The sequence below is a fragment of the Phascolarctos cinereus genome, unplaced genomic scaffold (assembly GCF_003287225.1).
Source record: "Phascolarctos cinereus isolate Bilbo 61053 unplaced genomic scaffold, phaCin_HiC Scaffold_3;HRSCAF=262, whole genome shotgun sequence".
Taxonomy (NCBI): domain Eukaryota; kingdom Metazoa; phylum Chordata; class Mammalia; order Diprotodontia; family Phascolarctidae; genus Phascolarctos; species Phascolarctos cinereus.
In genome coordinates, this window is record NW_027555736.1 from 76,859,270 (window position 1) to 76,870,658 (window position 11,389).

General features: G+C 39.7%; 1 long non-coding RNA gene across 1 annotated transcript; it reads left to right on the forward strand.

Moving 5' to 3' along the window:
• The first annotated feature begins 239 nt into the window (after positions 1–239).
• Positions 240–8,408, forward strand: LOC144456276 (uncharacterized). Its single transcript, XR_013485224.1, has 3 exons — positions 240–696; positions 4,553–4,724; positions 5,968–8,408. It is a non-coding gene; the product is annotated as an uncharacterized LOC144456276 (long non-coding RNA).
• The last annotated feature ends 2,981 nt before the right edge of the window (positions 8,409–11,389 follow it).

Here is an 11,389-nt window from a genome sequence, read left to right on the forward strand (position 1 = left end):
TAGAATTTGCAGTCATTATGATATTAGAAATTTTTGTGGTTTTCAAGAGTCTCAAAGAAAATTGTGTATTAACATTTTTTATCAGCCATCACATTTTCAAACAGTATTTAAAAAAACCCCAAAGGTAAATGTTATATGGCAGATGAGCAGACTAACCAAAATCAGTAGTTAAGGAGATTTCATTTTAGATCCTTTTTAATAATCAAAGAAAATGGGACATCTGCCTTATACATTGAAATGGAAATTGGAAATTCCCCTTTAAATTAATAAGATCACTCAAATAAATAGGTTCAGTTCAAATCTCGGTCATGACCGTTCCATATCTCCTGAGTGTTCTTGGCCTAGCATTCCAGGAACTAGCCATTCCTAGGTCACGTTGACATGGAGGGTTGGCTCCTCTCCTTGTGAGACGTGATGTTATCAAAAAACAAAATACCAAGCCTCAGGCGGATGGGAGCGTGGCTAAGGTCAGATGTGTATTGGACAAACCATGAATAGCGCAAGCATCAAAAAGGGCTTCTTGGCCCCAAGCCTTCTTTGTTTAGAACAATATAAAAACACTGCGTCCTGTAAGCCCGCTGAGCCTCACCCGCGGGAAGGACGCTTCGCCCGGGAAAATCTTTACACAATTCAAGTTTGTACTGGCTGCAACGGGGCTCCCAGCCGTTGATTGATTTTGGAGGTTCCCTTGAATTGGTGATGTATTCTCTTCCATTACCGACTCTCTTGATCGGTGCTATATTATTGATTGTTCTTATTATTTATGCTTTCTATGCAAATTCAAACTATCTGTGCTTTGCTTCTTCTAAATAAATTATCTATTTCCTATTATTTTCTGGTGCATTGGAGAGTGTCATTTATAGGAGCGAATCCGAACCTCACTAAATCCTATTAATACAAAATTGGCGTCACGAACAGGATTCGCTGTATAAATGCCTTTCTTTAAGAGAAATGTTGAGCCCCGGGCTCTGGTAGAGGTCCCCGGTTGGGAGGACCCTCCGTTTTCCTCGCTCGCAAAAACCTGGTCACAGTGTACAGGACCTAGTGAGGATTGGGGGAGCAGGGTGAGGAACGGAAGGCCCTCACAGTTGACTGCATGTTTATCTAATATTCCAATTGAAAAGGGGAAAGAAATGAGTGGAGTATGCCGAAGAGGGTGGGCTCTTCTGACTGCATATAGGACAGTGTGTTTGGAGTTAGACAGGAAGGAGGAAGAGAAAGCACAAATGGAGAAAGAAATGTCTGAATTGCAGGGTCGATTGTCTATGCTGCAGTGCCAGAATTTTATATTAGGGGATCAAGCTAGGAATTATCAAAATGTAGCCGAGAAGGCTGCTGTTCGGGTGGCACAGTATAAATATAGAAATAGGCGAGGAAAAGTGAATAAAAGGAAAGTGCATGCTGTAATCGCCGCAGCAAATATGAATTGGGACCCTGATACTTGGGACGGCGATATTTGGGATGAGGATGACGACGGGTGGGAAGAAGTGATAGAGGAGGAAATTCCGGACGTTAAGGAGGGGGAAGCTCGGCCGATAGTTAGGAGAAAAGCCGAAAAGGAGGGAACTAACCCACCCAGGGTGACTGAAATTACGGAAGATTACTCCCAAAGAGAAATTACGGATTTGCTTAGTAGGTTCTCACAGCGGTCGGGAGAACCTGCAATCTCCTGGCTTGTAAGATTGAGTGATGGGGAGCAGGAGGAGTGTGGTTAGATCCTAAGGACTGTTTAAAATTTTTAAGCCTGACCTCCAATCCCTTTGTACAACAGGCATTTCGTGATCACGGCCAGGTAGCACTCAATAGTAATGGTGCAAACACCACAATTTTAGAGCTAGTAGCTCAAGGATTGAGGACCCAGTATCCCGATTCCTCTATGTGGCCAAATGCCGCCCGCCCGTGGTATACTCTTAAGGATGGGATTCAAAAACTAAAGGAAGAAGTTATGAAAACTGCGGTTGTAGTAGGAGAAGCTGATACCTACACTGATACCCCTGTGATTGCTGTACATCGGGCCCCCGTTGTTAAAACCGCCCCTGCGACATATAAACATCTGATTCTGACTTTATTAGTAGCAGCCACGGGAGAATCTTTAGGACAAGTAATTGACAAACTGTCCCAACTGGGAGATCTTGGGGAATTTAGGGATGTGGGAGAAACTGCTTCCAGAGACTGGGGAAAGCCCCGATCTAGTTCACAGAACAGACTAACCCGGAGGGAGCTATTCTCAGCCCTTCTGAAGGCTGGAGTAAATAGGGAAGAGATAGATGGAATTCCCACTTCCGAACTAGCCCAGTTGTATAAGAAAAAAGTGAAAAACGCTGGTCAAGTTTCGGCTTTGAATGCTGTTACTCCCAGTGCTCCTCCCTCACTATACCCCTCATTGGACCATTTTAAAGGGGACTAGGAAAAAGGCCAAACCCTTCGTGTCCATGCTTTGCATACTGATTATCGGCCTCATGTTCCAATAACTATTTTTTGGAGGAATGGTTCAACCACCAAGGCAAATGCCCTAGTGGACACGGGGGCGGAGGCCACGTTAATATATGGAAATCCTTCAAAGTTTAAAAAAGGAATACCTATAACTATATCTGGATTAGGGGGCGATGAAATCCCTGCTAAACAAGTTCAACTAGAAATGAAAATTGGCAACTTTTCTAAAAGAGAATATACCGTGGTTGTAGTTCCTATACCAGAATATATTGTAGGGATAGATATATTAAAAGGAATGACTTTATATTTACCAGACGGAAAGTATCAATTCGCTGCCCGCTCCCTTCAAATATGCGCTATAGTAGGGAAGTTGAGAATACCCCCTGTCATATTACCTACTCCATCCCAGATAGTAAATCTCAAACAATATAGAATTCCTGGAGGAATAGCAGAAATTACTAAAACTATACAGGAATATGTACAAGCTGGGGTAATGATCCCGACCACTACTGCATGGAATAACCCAGTTTGGCCAGTTAGAAAATCTGATGGCTCATGGAGAATGACAGTGGATTATAGACAACTCAATAAATTTACTCCACCTCTACACGCCGCTGTACCGGATACAATATCCTTAATTGAGATATACAAGCCTATAAAGGTTTCTGGTATGCGGTAATAGATCTGGCTAATGCTTTTTTCACTATACCCATAGACCCCAAACAATGGGATCAGTTTGCATTCACATGGCAAGGCAGGCAATATACCTTTACACGACTCCCACAAGGCTATATACATAGCCCAACCATTTGCCACCGAATTGTAGCTGAGCATTTAGATGAGTTGAAATGGTCTGATGTGAAAATAACTCATTATATTGATGATATTTTAATACAGGCAGAGAATAAAGAGGTGGTAGAGAAAAGATTAACTCAACTAATAGAACATATGAAGGAGAAGGGATGGGAGATTAATCCTGATAAAATTCAAGGTCCAGCTCAAAGTGTGAATTTTTAGGAATAATTTGGAATAAGGGTCATAGAGAAATCCTCCCCAAGGCCAAGCAAAAAATATTAGATTTTTCACCTCCTAGGGACAAAAGAGAAGCTCAAAAGTTCGTTGGGTTGTTTGGTTTCTGGAGAGAATCACATTCCTCATTTAGGTCAGATTTTGAAGCCATTGTATAAAGTTACCCGGAAAAAGTATGCATTTGAATGGGGGGAAACAGAATCGAAAGCCTTTGAGGAAGCCAAAATAGCTATTCAAACTGCCCTGGATCTTTGGCCTGTACAGCCAGGGCCGATGGAATTGCAAGTTACAGTTTTGCATGGATATGCTGATTGGAGTTTATGGCAAAAACAACAGGGCAGGAATGTTCCTTTAGGATTTTGGTCGCGGAAACTGCCACCTGCTGGCCAAAATTATACTCCTTTTGAACAACAATTATTGGCTGCATATTGGGCCCTGGTAGAGACAGAACATTTAACTTTAAACCATGAAGTTGTATTGAGGCCAGCCATACCCATTATGAGTTGGATTATGGGGACCCCCGCCTCACATAAAATAGGACATGCCCAAGAATCATCAATTATTAAATGGAAATGGTATTTGCAAAATAGAGTCAAGACAGGCAGATCGGGTGTTTCCACCTTGCATGAAAAGGTATTAGAATTATCAAAACATTCCAATGATGTTGATATACCAAAAACTTATGAACAATCGCCCGTCTCTTGGAATAGCGGGTATGATTTGTTATCCCCTGAACAAAAGAATCATGCCTGGTTTACGGATGGGTCGGCTAAATATATAGGATCTAAAAGGTGCTGGAAAGCTGTAGCCTATAACCCTTCATGCAATACTATTTTGGAAAGCTCTGGTGAAGGCCGGAGTAGCCAATGGGCCGAATTAGTGGCTGTCTATCAAGTAATTCAAAAGGAACAAGGTGGCCAATGTCATATATATACTGATTCCTGGGCCGTAGCCAATGGCCTAGCAGTTTGGATGCCAATTTGGAAGAAACACGAATGGAAAATTAGAGACAAAGATGTGTGGGGAAAAGAATTATGGGAACAAATATGGGAATGGTGTCAATGTACTAATGTATCTGTATTTCATGTAGATGCCCATGTGAATCAAGATTCTGTGGAACGTGAGTATAATGCCCGTGCTGATGAATTATCCAAACTTCAAGGAAAAGCTTTAAAGGTCACCCCCAGAAAGGAAAACGAAACACAATTAGGAAAATGGGTCCATATCACCGCAGGACATCTTGGCGCTCTTGCATCTTACAGGTGGGCATTAGACAGAGGGATTAACATACCTCTGGATCTATTTAAGCAAATAGTACAAAACTGCATACAATGTCAATTATTTGCTCATCGGCCTGTGCCGAAGAAAATCACTGGAGAATTGGCTAGAGGGTCTTTACCTGCTCAAATTTGGCAAATAGACTATATTGGACCCTTACCTGTTAGTCAGGGGTGTCAATATGCCTGCACTTGTGTGGACACCTACTCTGGGGTATTAGTTGCCTGCCCCTATAAACGGGCTACCCAGAAAAACACTTGTAAACCCTAGATATTATTTCTCTTTATTATGGGACCCCCCTACAAATACAGAGTGATAATGGTACACATTTTAAAGGTAAGGATATAGATGAGTATTGTAAATATAATAATATAGAATGGATTTACCATATACCATATTATCCCCAAGCCGCTGGTTTGATAGAAAGAATGAACGGATTATTAAAGGAGAAACTAAAGAAATTAAGTGAGAACCATGATTTGAAGAGATGGAAAGAAAATTTGTTTGAGGCCTTAAAGCAATTAAATAACAGGCCTCTGACTGATGGGGGTGGGACTCCTCTTTCAAGAATGATGACTCCTAATTTACAAATAAGGAGAATTTCGTCCCCCTTGACCATTCAATGGTGGACTTTACATGAGAATGCTAGGCAGCCCTGGCATGCCTCTTTAGGCTCCGCTGGGTATGATCTATATGTAATTCATGATGTCCATATTCCTCCATTAGGCCAACAACTGTGTTCTACAGGAGTAGGAGTTAAGCTCCCTGAAGGACACTATGGACAATTGTTCTCTAGATCTGGTTTAGCCCTAAACAACCAAGTCCATGTCTTGGGTGGAGTCATAGACAATGACTATAGAGGAGAAATTAAAGTTTGTTTACATAACTCTCATGAAAGCGAACCTTTTGAATGTAAGACTGGTGAGAGAATTTGTCAACTAGTGATATTACCCTATTTAAATGGTTCGTGGCAGAAAATCAATGGGTCTCCTGACTCCACAGAAAGAGGAGATCAGGGATTTGGGAGCTCTAATAATAGTGACATCTCCTGGATACCAGAAAAGGCAATTCCTGGTACTAAAGTTTGGATAAAGAAGCATCAATCTGATAGACCAAGGCCAGCTGAGCTCATCGCACAAGGAAACACTAATACTGCCATAGTAGTATACCCTGGTGATGATAAGTGGTATCATGTCCCACTAACCCAAATGTTTTTGCGAAATTAAGTGTTTTACAGTGTTTTCCTGCTACACGCTAACTATGGCATGGACTCCAGGTATTCCAGTGGGAACTCCTCAGCAAGGACCGCGTACTGATTCCATCTACGTTGGTGAAAACAACACCCAGATCATGAATTGGTCATACCCATTCAACGTAGAAGTTTGGGACGCCCCTCTATTTCCCCTAATGAGAGTCAATTTAACTAGTTTTAATCTAACTGTAACTGCAGCAAACGGTACCAATATATCCTGTACCCTTACAAGTTGGCCACCTAGTCCATATTTTCCTAAAAGGTTAAGATCTGTAACATATAATTGGACACAAGTAAACTCCACCTACACTGTCTCACTATCACAAGCGGACGACAGAAAATATTTTTATTGTCGTAACACCTCCAATGGGCTGTATGAAGAATATCTAAACCAATTAGTATGGGTTGTACCTGTGACTCCGAAACCTCCTGGAATAATTCGTGTCCCCCGCTCATGTACTAACACCTCTATCTTGCAACACAAAATAGTGTTTCATTATAATGTAACTTTTCCCTCTTTAGAAAGTTGTGTCAGGAAAAAAAGAGCTTGGTATGATACATTACTTGGTGGTGCAGGAACTGGTTTGGGTATAGTTAATTCTATAGACCTTGAGACCTTGGCTAGCAGACTGCGCAGTGCTGGACAAGATGTTTCTCAAGCTTTGACTGTGAATGCCCAATGGTTACCCACAACGATCCTGCCACACCAAAATACATTACAATATCAAGGCCAATTTTTACAAGTCTTTAATAATAGCATCCTCGTTAATTTACACCTTATGAAAAACATTGGTGTTTTATTTAATTGGACTAAATGTTCCTTGCAAAACTTATATACCCTCATACAGAAGGAAAATGCCCAAAGATTACTACAGGAAGGTAACTCTCACATATGGAACGATATACTTGACTTGTCAGATGTATGGAAAAAGCAAAAACCTGAGAATGCTAGATGCACTCCACTTTGGTGCGCTGGAACTATTATACTCTACCAAGTTAAAACTTGGACTGTTATGTGCCAATTTCATGTAATACCTTTTGTCTTACATAAATACTTTGCTTTACCTCATATCTATGGAAACTATATAGATTGGTATAATGTAACTCATACTCTGTCTGATTGTGTTGTAACTAATGGAGGGATTGTTTGTGGGATGATGACTCGGCAGATGGAACCCTGCCTTCTCTCACATTCATCCAATTTGTGTGATCTAACTTTATACCCAGTGAGTAACTTTTCTATGATATATGAAGTATCTACTCAATATGTTTGTATAGCCTCTAATAATCACTCTGACCTTCTATCTGTAGATATTACTACTGTTCCATTTTCTGGTTGCTTATCCAATGTATCTTTCCTACGCTGGCAAGGAAATGATTTTTACTTTCCACCAGACACTAACCTAGTTAAAAATTTTGCTTGGGTACCCCAATCTTTGCCTCTACCTCATGTGTCTCTATCTCTATATCCCCTTATGAACATCTTGAATCAGTCGACTGAAATCAAAAAGTTATTAGAGTCCAACCAACGCGCGTTAAATGAACATCGAATACAGACTCTTATAGCCGCAGGAAGACTAGTCGAAGCTTCTCATTTAGTGATCTCAGATACTAATCATCATTGGTATGATTTTCTTTTTAAATCTCCTACTGCTACTATGTATTTTAATTCCTTAGCTACCCCCATACTACTACTTGCTTTGTTCTTTTTATGTCTTTGTATATGCAATTGTTATATGTATACCAAAATACGCACTATATACACTCATGTCACACCTTTGCCCCTCACCTATTATTCTCATGATCTTAAGGCCAAGTGAAATGGAAATTGGAAATTCCCCTTTAAATTAATAAGATCACTCAAATAAATAGGTTCAGTTCAAATCTCGGTCATGACCGTTCCATATCTCCTGAGTGTTCTTGGCCTAGCATTCCAGGAACTAGCCATTCCTAGGTCACGTTGACATGGAGGGTTGGCTCCTCTCCTTGTGAGACGTGATGTTATCAAAAAAACAAAATACCAAGCCTCAGGCGGATGGGAGCGTGGCTAAGGTCAGATGTGTATTGGACAAACCATGAATAGCGCAAGCATCAAAAAGGGCTTCTTGGCCCCAAGCCTTCTTTGTTTAGAACAATATAAAAACACTGCGTCCTGTAAGCCCGCTGAGCCTCACCCGCGGGAAGGACGCTTCGCCCGGGAAAATCTTTACACAATTCAAGTTTGTACTGGCTGCAACGGGGCTCCCAGCCGTTGATTGATTTTGGAGGTTCCCTTGAATTGGTGATGTATTCTCTTCCATTACCGACTCTCTTGATCGGTGCTATATTATTGATTGTTCTTATTATTTATGCTTTCTATGCAAATTCAAACTATCTGTGCTTTGCTTCTTCTAAATAAATTATCTATTTCCTATTATTTTCTGGTGCATTGGAGAGTGTCATTTATAGGAGCGAATCCGAACCTCACTAAATCCTATTAATACATACATATATAAAAAAGTTTTATTGAAGTTAGAGCTAAAATATCATACTTAATTTTATAGCTTTTGTAGATACATTCCTTTGCAACCTTCCATTCATCTCAGATCAGTCTGTAAATCAAGAGTTCTATCTTACGGCAATTCTACAAAACTAAAGCTTGTATCATTTTATCTACAACCACCATTTAGGTAACTTAAAAGTTACACTGGTGTTCAAAAAAGAGGAAAATTACTTATGAAGCTGTTATATCAATAATTAGAAAACAAATCAACTTGTTTTCTTAATCAGGTGGGGAGGAAACTTCAAGAGTAGGAGTAAATAAACTCTCTGCTTTAGAAATGTGACATGAGCAGTTGGCATGTTAAACACAGTCTAATGCACTGTATATATGCTAAAATTTCCAGTAAAATGTAGCTTGTAAATTTTCTGAATCAGCTCCTTAGTACTAGTTATAATATAGCTAAAATCTTAATATATTTTACAGTATATAAAAGACTATAACTTCATAAGTCCTTTTAAACATATCTTTGATAGAACTTTTTGATTTAAAAAATTATTGATTCTGACTTTGTTAGAATGTTAATAGCAATATTTTTAGGCTTTCATTTGTCCTGGTGGTTCTTTGGGAGCGTTTGCAAGCAAATTAAACAAGTGAAGTGGGAAAGGGGACATTTATTTGTCTTTGAATATTTAGAAATAGATTTTTACCCTTGCCCAACAAAACCCTCTTGAATTCAGTAGATAACTAAAGAAATTCTTTTGCTTTGCTACAGAGTTCTACTGCCTAACTCCCCTCTTGTATTAGAAAATCCAGCATAAATTTGTCATAGCCTGGTCAGTGGTTAAAATAATATTTAAGAGTTGAAAATAATTTTTATTAATTAAACCACTAAGGAACCTTTCTTTTTAACTACAGATAGGAAACTTAGTTATTTCTGTGTTTTCTGCCAAGAAGCATAGCCTTAAACACATTTTTATACATACCTGATTTCTTAGCTACTTAAACTTATGCTGTTCTAAACATTACTTAATCATAGTTGGCTATTTTTCTGCTGAACAATTACACAATGTTAGAGGCAGTCTTATTCTAAAATTCATTTATTTCATATCAACGTGTGATTCATGTTTTTTTAAGTGTAATTACAATGCAGGTGTCAGAGTATGTGCAAAAAAAAAGTGGGGGAAAGATGAATATCATATGAAGACAAGCAGATACTTTGGATTAGTTACATATTTTAAGAAGACATAAGCAATATCATTTCTCATTTTGCTTTAGCATTCTTGGCAATCCAAGACACCTCAAGACTGACAATGGTCCCACTTATACTAGCAAGAATTTTGCACAATGTTGTCTCACCTATAATATCACTCACTCTACTGGCGTCCCATACAATCCTTTCTGGACAAGCCATTGTTGAAAGGTGCAACAAGGATATTAAAATCCTCCTTGATAAACACAAAAAAAGGAATAGAAAATAGATTAAGAAGGATATTGGATCAGGAAATACATACCATAAATTTAAAAAGGAGATTGGATAAGGTAATATATACCATAATTTTTTTGACACTAGATGATCAGGGATGTACTCCTGCACAAAAACATTTTGCAGGACAAAAGAACAGGTTGATAGATGAGCAACCAGATGTCACGGTAAAGTGGAAGGATCCAAAGATGGGTAAGTGGGATGGTCCAGTAAAATTACTAACCTGGGGTCGAGGTTATACTTGTGTTTTTCCAGAACATGCAGGAGAACCAGTCTGGGTTCCCAAGAGGAACATCCGTACCTGTCAGCATACTGACCAGAGGGATAGAGACCCTGAGCATCAAAGGAAAAACTGGTCAGAGAGACAAGCAGAAGAGGAAGGCAAGACTGAGAAGATGAAGAGCCAATAATAAGATGCTGACTGTCTTTTTTGCAGTGATGACTGTCACAGATGGCTCCGGGATGGAGTCATGATTACATTGGACTTATATGCCTTTACCACTCTTAGGTTAAACCTGTAACTTGAAATGTGATTACCACTATACTTTCGTTTGTGTAACTCCCTGTTTGCTTTCTAATACTACCAATGTAACTCCTGATCAAATATGGAATAAGCTTCAGGGCACTTGGCATTCCAAAAATATAACATGGATGGTATTAATCCTCAAGATACTGCTAATAAGCTGCTGTACTATATCAAGCAACTTAACACTTTCCAGAATATTTCAAGTTTGCTGTTGCATTTCGTACCCTGATGGTATTCTTGTTACTCTTGAGTTTTCTCCTGATGTGCATCCCACGTTCTCAAGCTAGAACAGAAGAAAGGGGGAGATGTAGAGGGCTAGCTCTGGGAAGTTGGAGGGCTTAGGCCATCCCGGGTCTTACCTGTAGATTGTACTAAGCCCAACAGCTCGGAAACTCAGGATGTGGGCTCACCACCCCCCTCTTCTGTTTCTTGAGAACAGGATGCAGGAAGGAAGGAAATGGATAGGGGACAGGACAGGCCACAGGAAAGAAAGTACCAGACAAGGTACAAGGAAGGAAGGAAATCACTTAATTAGGTTTGTGCTTTTCATGGAAAATAATGTTACTATTTCTTGATCCAGTACTATATAAGCCTGAGCCCTCAGATGAATAAACAAAGTTTGTTCTTCACATCTTCCACCTGGCCAGTGATTCTTTCTCTCTTCACACTCTGCCAGCATCAGATCATGGCCAAGGACACAGGCACTTGTGGCAAATAGGCATAGACCCAAATCTCACACCATATGCCAAAATAAAGTCAAAATGAGTTCATGACTTAGATATAAAGGCTGACAGCATAAGTAAACTGGGAGAACAAGGAATAGTTTACTATCAGATCTATGGAGAACAGAAGAATTCATGACCAAACAGGAGATAGAGAACATTATGAAAAGCAAAATGGATAATT